Source organism: Elaeis guineensis, chromosome 4 (genome assembly GCF_000442705.2).
Source record: "Elaeis guineensis isolate ETL-2024a chromosome 4, EG11, whole genome shotgun sequence".
Taxonomy (NCBI): domain Eukaryota; kingdom Viridiplantae; phylum Streptophyta; class Magnoliopsida; order Arecales; family Arecaceae; genus Elaeis; species Elaeis guineensis.
In genome coordinates, this window is record NC_025996.2 from 8,560,624 (window position 1) to 8,569,547 (window position 8,924).

Here is an 8,924-nt window from a genome sequence, read left to right on the forward strand (position 1 = left end):
GTTAACTCATAGGGTACAACTTATTTTTTAATTTCTGTCTTCAGTCCTATTTCGAATTTATGTACTATGTCTTGCTCCATCTCAACTAATCTTGAAACAAACTTGGCTAACTCCATGAATTTAGCTTCATATTCTGCAATGGATCTGTTCTTCTGTTTCAGATGAATGAACTCCTGCTCTTTCTGTATTCTGACACTTCGAGGGAAGTACTTGTCAAAGAATTCATCTCGAAATCTCTCCTAAGTGAGTGGTATCCTATCGTGTTCATATTTTTGTTCAAGTATACGCCACCAGTTGTATGCCTCGCCTTGTAACAGATATGCTGTGTAGCGGATCTTCTCTTCATCGTGGCATTCTTGCACGGCGAATGCCTTCTTCATTTTCATAATCCAGTTATCTGCTTCCAGTGGCTCAATGGTCCCTTTGAAGGCTGGAGGGACTAGTTTCTTAAACTCGACGATATTGTTTCTATGCATTGGATGTTCTCCATGTCCAAGTGTCGGTGGAGGATGCTGACGTGGCTATGCATATTATTGTTGAAGCAACTGTTGCTGTGTTTGAACTACTCCGATCAGAGTTTGCATTAGTTGAGTCATGTTCGGCTCCTCCTGTATTGTCGGAGTATTTTTGGTAAGATCAAAAATTCTCTCCTGCTGAGATGTGCCGCTATTCAATTGGGGAGTGTTATCACCAAGTGGATTTGATGTCCCTCCTACCGCTCCTTGAGTATTCTTCGTTCGTCGTGGAGGCATATTGACCTATGACAAATTTGAGATAATAACTTATCCTTAATAAAGTTATAAACTTACTTGAGACAGGTCAGATCATAATTATCATAACTAACCTCTCAGATTTCTTAATATCTACCCATCACTCGCTCATTCTATTCTACATGTCTTCATCTATCTACTTATGCTCTGATATCATAATAATTGTCACGCCCCCGACCCAAGATTGTGAATCGAGGGTCATGGCAACCGTCGCATACTCATAGAAAACTTTTTTCATAAGTATGCAAGGTATCTCATCATGATATCTTACACATAAAGTTCAATAATTTTTTCAATTTTTAACAATCAAACCTTAGTTCAAATAACAAATCAAAACGCAGTGTCCAAAAGAAAAATTAATTGTCTGACAAAGTCAACACTTAAAATAAAAGTCTTGAATCAATTCTGAGAAAATCCTAAATCAAATGAGCATTTCCATCCCTAATCGCTCTCCCAACCAAAATCCCGCATCATGCTAATTTTCTGGATCTATAAGAAAAACATAAAACTCATCATGAGCTAAATAGCCCAGTAAGCAGTGTATACCTTTAACTGAATAAATCAGGCAATAATACTGTACATGTCGGTTTACTGATAATAACAAAATCAATATGTAAATTTATGAAATCATAATCATACTATTCAATCATATATAAGACTTCAATTCGTCATAATTTCAGATTATGCTTATCATCTTAAATTCATCAATTTCTTAAGTTCTTCTTACCAACCATGATTATGACCATATTTTTCCTGTGGCAGGGTCATAATACCGCGTATCTGCTTGCGGTAGGCTGCGAATCATTGGCAGCCAAGTCCTTTGGAACCGCTGGTCTTGCTGGCGATTTATCGCTGGTCTCTCTGGCCACATGTCGCTGGTCTCGCTGGCGACATAAACCTTCAGGATAAATCAATTGCCAACGTATATGCCCCATTGGCGGGATCCTTTATATAGTCAGGTTGTCAAATTCATATCATCTTCCAATTCATATATTATTTTTAAAAATAATATAAATAAATAATATTCGAGTCAAATCAATCATATCATTCTTTATGATCATACATCATCATAATAATTTTTCAACAAATAACTCAATCATAAATAATTTTCACAATTAACTTCAATTATAAATAATTTCAATAATTATTTTCAATAAATATTTTCAATCACAAGCATGCCATGAATTTATTTAATTCAGAATTTATAATTTACCAGATAAATTCAATAAAAGTAAACACTACTTATCTCAAAAGAAAATTCAAACTAGAAATTCTAGAAATCTTGAAAATCGTTCTCCGGATCTGGTACGTCAAATATCATATTTTTGATCAAAATTTCATCGAATTAAAAAAATTAAAATTTGTTAAAATTCAATGTCCTCACATGGATTAACTAAACGACAACGTCCAGAAATTATTATTGAAAACTCTTCTTATATTTCTTTTAATTATTATATTATTATATTATTATTATTTTATTTTTTTTTAATTTCATAAATCCTAAAAATCTAAGAGAGAGAGCAGAGAGAGAAAGTTTCTCTCTCCCTTTCTTTTTTTTTCTTCTTTTTTTTTCTTTTCTCTTTTTTTCTTCTTTTCTTTCTTTTCTTTTCTCTTTTTCTTTTTTTTTTCTTTTCTTTTCTTTTCTTTTTCTCTTTTTCTTCTTTTTCTCTCGGGCTCCTTCCTGGCCGAAACAAGGGACCGACAGGTCCCCTCCCTTGACCGACCGTCCAGGCCAGGCCGACACAACGAACTCGGCGACAAAGAGGGGGCAATCTCTCTCAGTTCGGAGAGGCAAGGTCGGCGGTCGGTAGTGATCGCCGGCGTCGGAAAACCAAAAGGAAGAAGAGACCAAACATGGGTCTCTTCTCCGATCAAAAATCGACGACATCCGTCGCCGGCAGTCGTGCACAGAGGCACGGAAGAAGGAGAAAGAAGAGAAGAAGAGGAGGAAAACTTACTTCGGCCTTCGGTGATCCCACCGGCGAGCAATCGCAGCGAGCACGGAACAAGTATCCGCGGCTCCAATCGGAGAAATCAAGGAGGAAGAGAGGGGGGAAAGGACCGGTGATCGGCTTCTAAGGAAGGGGAGGATCTTTTTATAGAGAGTCCTAGGACTCTGGTGTCCTAGGACTCCCGATCACCGGGTTTATCGGAGAAGAAGACTCCTAGGAGTCTTCTTTCCATTTTTTTTTTTTTTTTTTTTTGAACTTAAATATTTTAATTTGGGCTTGGGCTATAATATTTTATCTGTGCTCCGTTTTTGTCAGTGGTTTTGGAAGGGCCGAGTTGTGAATCGGTGGCCATGCGCTGTGTTAGAATGACATCTGGCAGAGATTTATGGCCTTCGTCCTTGATATCTTCTGATCAAGCGAAGCCTTTTTTTGCTCAGAGTAATCCATGGAGGTTGACGGAGAGCCACGGGTCAGTACATATTTGGAGTTAAAAAAGAAAAGTCTTGTTTGCCTCCATTTTTTGCTAAAATGTAGCTTCAATGAGACCCTTTAACTAGTGTCTAATTTTTAATCAATGAAGAAATCTGTGAAGCATGCCACCAGCCAGGTCTGCCAGATCTGTGGTGATGGCATCGGCATGACTGTGGATGGCGATCTATTTGTTGCCTGTGATGTCTGTGGGTTCCCTGTCTGCAGACCGTGCTATGAGTATGAGAGGAAGGATGGGAACCGGTCCTGTCCCCAGTGCAAGACCAAGTACAAGAGGCATAGAGGTTTCGAGATGCAACTGACCTTATTTTATGCTCATCTGCATCATCTGGTCTTTTTATTCTGTCAATTAATAGTCGCTCTTTGGTAACTTATCTTGTCATTATGCTTTTAATTTCCAGGAAGCCCATGGGTTCCTTGAGAGGAAGGGAATGATGGGATGTTGATGATGTGAGTGATTTCAATTATTCCGGCAATCAGGATCAGAAGCAGAAGATTGCTGAGAGGATGCTGAGCTGGCACATGAGCAGGGAAGATGTTGGGCCTCCTAAGTATGATAGCGGGGAGATCCCTCGAAATCACATTCCTATGCTCGCTCATAGCCAGGGGGCAAGAATTTTGACTCAATATACTATCTTAGTAATTCATATTGTTTGTACGTTATGTGTCTACCTTTTTTTTTTTTTTTTTTTAACTTTTTTGGGTTTTTGTTTGATTTCTTCAGCTCTTTGGGGAACTTCCAGTGACATCCCCTGAGCATATGATGTCTCCTGGAGGAGGTGGTGCTGGGAAGCGTGTGCATCCGCTACCTTATCAGTCACGTGTGTATATCCTCTAGTGGTGTTCTCTGTACAAAATTGTGAAATTAGGACTGGCTTTTATGTGTTATTATGTTGACTCTGATCTTTGGATCATTTTCCCTCTTTTTGTGCAGCTAACACGTCACGAGAATTTTCTGGTGGATTTGGCAATGTTGCTTGGAAAGAGAGGGTTGATGGATGGAAGATGAAGCAGGACAAAAATGTTGTGCCGATGACCAATGGGACTAGTCATGCCCCTTCTGAAGGCAGGGGAGTCGGTGATATCAATGCAACTACTGATTATAATATGGATGATGCTTTATTGTGAGTTCTTAACTGAAAAACTCTTTTTTCCTGTGCTCTGTATGTGCACTCTTTTCATCTGATGATGGGCACGATTTGTTGACTAAAAGACTCATGGTTCTGATACTTATGTATAGAACACAAACTAAAATCAAAATCGGACTGATCATTACATATTTGAGTTCGTAAATACCACTTTTTTTTTTTTAATGTGATGCAAGTCATTTCTTTCTTTCTTTGCATACAACTATCAACTAACTCTAATTTATCCATGGAGCTGTTTAGTATCTCAGTGGCTTTGATAACAAAAATTTAATTTTTGTTACCATCTGTGTATCCTTGGCTTCTTCATTTGTATAGTTAATGATCTTTAGTTATCCTCTCTTGATTTTTCTGTTGAGAAGTCAAACTCTTACATTGCCCATATATTGTTCTTTAATAATTTTCTGTTACTGTATAATTTCATCTGGTGACACATGAAGTTTTATGATCTAGAAATTTAGACATTGACTTTGCTAAGGGGCACAGAATTAATTTTTTAAAGGGATCTAGTGAGACTGGCTGTCGTATGTTATTTTTTTCATTGCAGATGCATTACAACGATTAGGTTTTGCAAAATTTTGTCCATCATTAATTCAGTGAAAACAACTTATTTTAGTTAGAACTTTGGGATGCTGCATATTTTTTAGGAATTCTTCGATGACACCATAAAATTGGCAATCTCAAGTGTTAGAAAGATGTCATTAACCGCCTAACTGTTCCAAGTGCTTGACTTGTCAAGAAACCCACTATAACATTGCACAAAAGGAAAAAAAAAAAGGTTAAGAACATATGTAATATAAACAGTGACACTTAAACACTGATAGTGTCTGAAAAGAAAATAACAGTCTTTTAGAATTTCGAGAAGATGATCTATCTAGAAAGTCGATTTGGATATCATTTTACTTGGATTTCACTCTCAGAAGCTCTTCAAACTTGCAATTTCTTTGTCAATGTCTACAGTCATTAAATATTCTCCTCTATCTAGAATGTTGCTTTATAATATGTTCCCTTGGAACATAGAAGCTGCTAAAATTGCATCGATAAGAGTTCTTATTTTTTATTCGCTGCCTAATGTTTTGCAGAAATGATGAAGCTCGCCAGCCTTTTTCTAGAAAAGTGTCCATTCCATCCTCCAGGATAAACCCATACAGAATGGTGATTCTCTTACGGCTTGTTATCCTCGGCATTTTCCTGCACTACCGTATTACAAATCCTGTGCGCAATGCCTATGCTTTGTGGCTCCTTTCTGTCATATGTGAGATTTGGTTTGCTATATCCTGGATATTGGATCAGTTCCCTAAGTGGTTTCCAGTGAATCGTGAGACTTATCTTGATAGACTGGCTATAAGGTACTTGCTTTTCTAACTCCTCTATTATTCCTTTAAGGGCTTGTTTGAATATTCCTACGAGATTGGACCGAAAATCCTGTAGGTATTGATCTTGTTCGTTCATGTTGCTCGCATTTTCTAAGAGCCTATCTAAACTCAGCTCAGAGCCTAATCTTTGGGCTGCATGAAGAAAAACAGACCTCCATACCTCCATAGGCCTTTTTTCTCTTCCCATAGGATCTAGGCTGACCGGAGTTTGATTGATACAGTGCCATGTTTAAATGAAACATCCTACAGGATTTTCAGCCCAATCATGTAGGAATAGCCAAACAGGCCCTAGAAGTTTTATTATTCTGAACCTTTAAACTTCCAGCAGCCAACTGGTCAAATTCTTTTTTCGTTTTTGTATTTTTTTGATGTTATGATTCTTAATTCACTTGAATCAACAGGTATGACCGAGAAATCTCAGCTTGCTGCTGTTGACATTTTTGTCAGTACTGTCGATCCTTTAAAGGAACCTCCTCTTGTCACTGCCAATACTGTGCTATCAATTCTTGCAGTGGACTACCCGGTTGACAAGGTTTCTTGCTATGTTTCTGATGATGGAGCTGCTATGCTGACATCTGAAGCCCTGTCTGAAACTTCAGAATTTGCAAGGAAATGGGTACCTTTCTGCAAGAAATACAGTATTGAACCCCGGGTTCCTGAATGGTACTTTGCACAGAAAATTGATTACCTGAAAGACAAAGTTCATCCTTCATTTGTGAAAGATCGCAGAGCTATGAAGGTATCTAAATTACACGGTTTTGTCTTTAGATGTATCTTTCTATTTCTTTGGACATGCCTTGATCTGAATCTGACAACCAATCTGTTTACCACAGAGAGAATACGAGGAGTTTAAAGTCCGCATCAATGCCCTTGTTGCAAAGGCACAGAAAGTTCCTGAAGAGGATGGATCATGCAAGATGGCATGCCCTGGCCAGGGAATAACACCAGAGATCATCCTGGAATGATCCAAGTTGGTGCTCTTTCCTAGGTTTTTTCGTTTGTGATCCAAACTGAAATGCCAAGTAATATTTTTCAAAAGAAAAAGAAATGGAGTCAAAGTTATTGAAATACATTATAAAACATTATAAAAATCCAATATCATTCAAACGACTGAAAATAGTAGTTCTAAAGCTTAAATAGTGTACTGGTTATGGACCTAAACTTCTCAAAGTTAAAAAAGAAGTCTCCAAGGTTTACTATCTGTTATTCATAACAAGCTTATTGTGATTACTTACAAACTATAGATATGAAATGCTGGTTCCTGAAACACTTATCTGGAAGTAGGATCTTATGCTTAATATGATTATCCATTATATGCAGGTTTTCCTAGGCCATAGTGGAGGGCTAGACACTGAAGGTAACGAGCTACCACGTTTGGTATATGTATCTCGTGAGAAACGTCCAGGTTTCCAGCATCACAAGAAGGCTGGTGCAATGAATGCACTTGTAAATACCTAAACATAAAAATACATATCTAGCTGCATTTGGATATCTCTCACTTATTAATTTAATTAATCTTCCTCTGCAGGTACGTGTGTCAGCAGTCCTTACCAATGGATCCTATCTGTTGAATCTTGATTGTGATCACTACATAAACAACAGCAAGGCTTTGAGGGAAGCAATGTGTTTTCTTATGGATCCAAACCTCGAAAAGTCAGTATGTTATGTACAATTTCCACAGAGGTTTGATGGTATTGATAAGAATGATCGTTTTTGCCAACCACAATACTGTGTTTTTTGATGTAAGTAAGAATGCCCTTTCCAAATTGCCTTTTGATTTGTTATCCAAAGGATGTAGAGGATGCTATAGTATGTATTCAGAAAGTTTTAAATCTGACACTAATGGTTGAGAAAAGCATTGGTTGCGAAATATATGGTTGAATGATATAGGTGGCATTTGGTGACCAAATGGGATCACCCATAGTGATCTAAGATCACCAGTCATCTGAATCCTAAGATGATTTGATCCCAGTGATCAAAATTCACTATGTTTGATAGGTTGTGATTCAGTGATTAAAGATCACTAGGTATCTATGAGTAATCTATTTGATATTTTATGGAAATTCAAGATCACTGACTATAAAATATCAAAACTACTCATAAAAATATATTTATTAATTATATATAAAATAAATTATAATAAAATATTAATATATTTATTAATATGTTAATTATCAATATATTCTGTAAAATATATTTATAAGTCCTATATATTACTAATCCTATAAAAATATATTAATTATTATTATAGAATGAATATTTTTATTATAGTATATATAATATTTGTTAATACTAAAATTTATTTTAATTAGGAAAATAAGGCAAATAAAAGTAATACATTAAATAATTTCATTATATGAATATAAAGTACAATAAGATATTTCTAGTCTAATTTAAAATTATCATTGAATCATAATATGACAATAATATGATTAATAATATATTATAATATAATATATATCATAAATATAATATGTAATATCAATATAAGATAATATCAGATATATAATATGATATAATATATTAATAATATATTGATATATCAAGTTTTTTGCTAGACTGAGGGATATTTTTGTCATCAAATCTCAGTCCAAGATCATTCCTAGGGGTAATCATGGATTCTCGACCTAAGGATAGGTATCCCATCACTGGGTTCGATGGTGATTTAAGAAGTGAGAGTGATTTAGGATCATTGCCATATAGGATCATCATGATGCAACCAAATGCAATGATCTCGTCACCTCCATCCATATCACCCTTGATCTTGGGTTAATCACCTCACACCAAACACCCTCTTAATGTTGAAGCCTAATGTATATGCTTGCTAGCTTAAAATGCTCTTCTTCTCAATGGCCTAGGAGTTGGTATATTTTACTAGCTAAACTTTAGCATCATTTAGTCATATAGCCTTTACTGATACATATATCCAAATAGATGGAATAAGATATGATACTTATGGGTATAGGAGAGTGATATTCTTGAATATCTGAAAGCTAGCATGCATGCATTCTTTGTAGTTCAACATGAGATTTAATCTGTTTACCTAGCTTCAGCTATATCTTTTCTGTTTGAACTCTCAAATCTATTAATTTAAGTACTATTTTAAAAGAGAGGTCTCAAAGGCATGCACTGAAAATCAATTATATGAGTTTTATATAGATTATGATTGGTGTGAGATGGTTAAAAAAGTTT

General features: G+C 36.0%; 1 pseudogene; it reads left to right on the plus strand.

The window, feature by feature from the left end:
* Window positions 1-2,969: 2,969 nt before the first annotated feature.
* LOC140857107 (probable cellulose synthase A catalytic subunit 8 [UDP-forming]) lies at window positions 2,970-7,612 on the plus strand (annotated as a pseudogene).
* The last annotated feature ends 1,312 nt before the right edge of the window (window positions 7,613-8,924 follow it).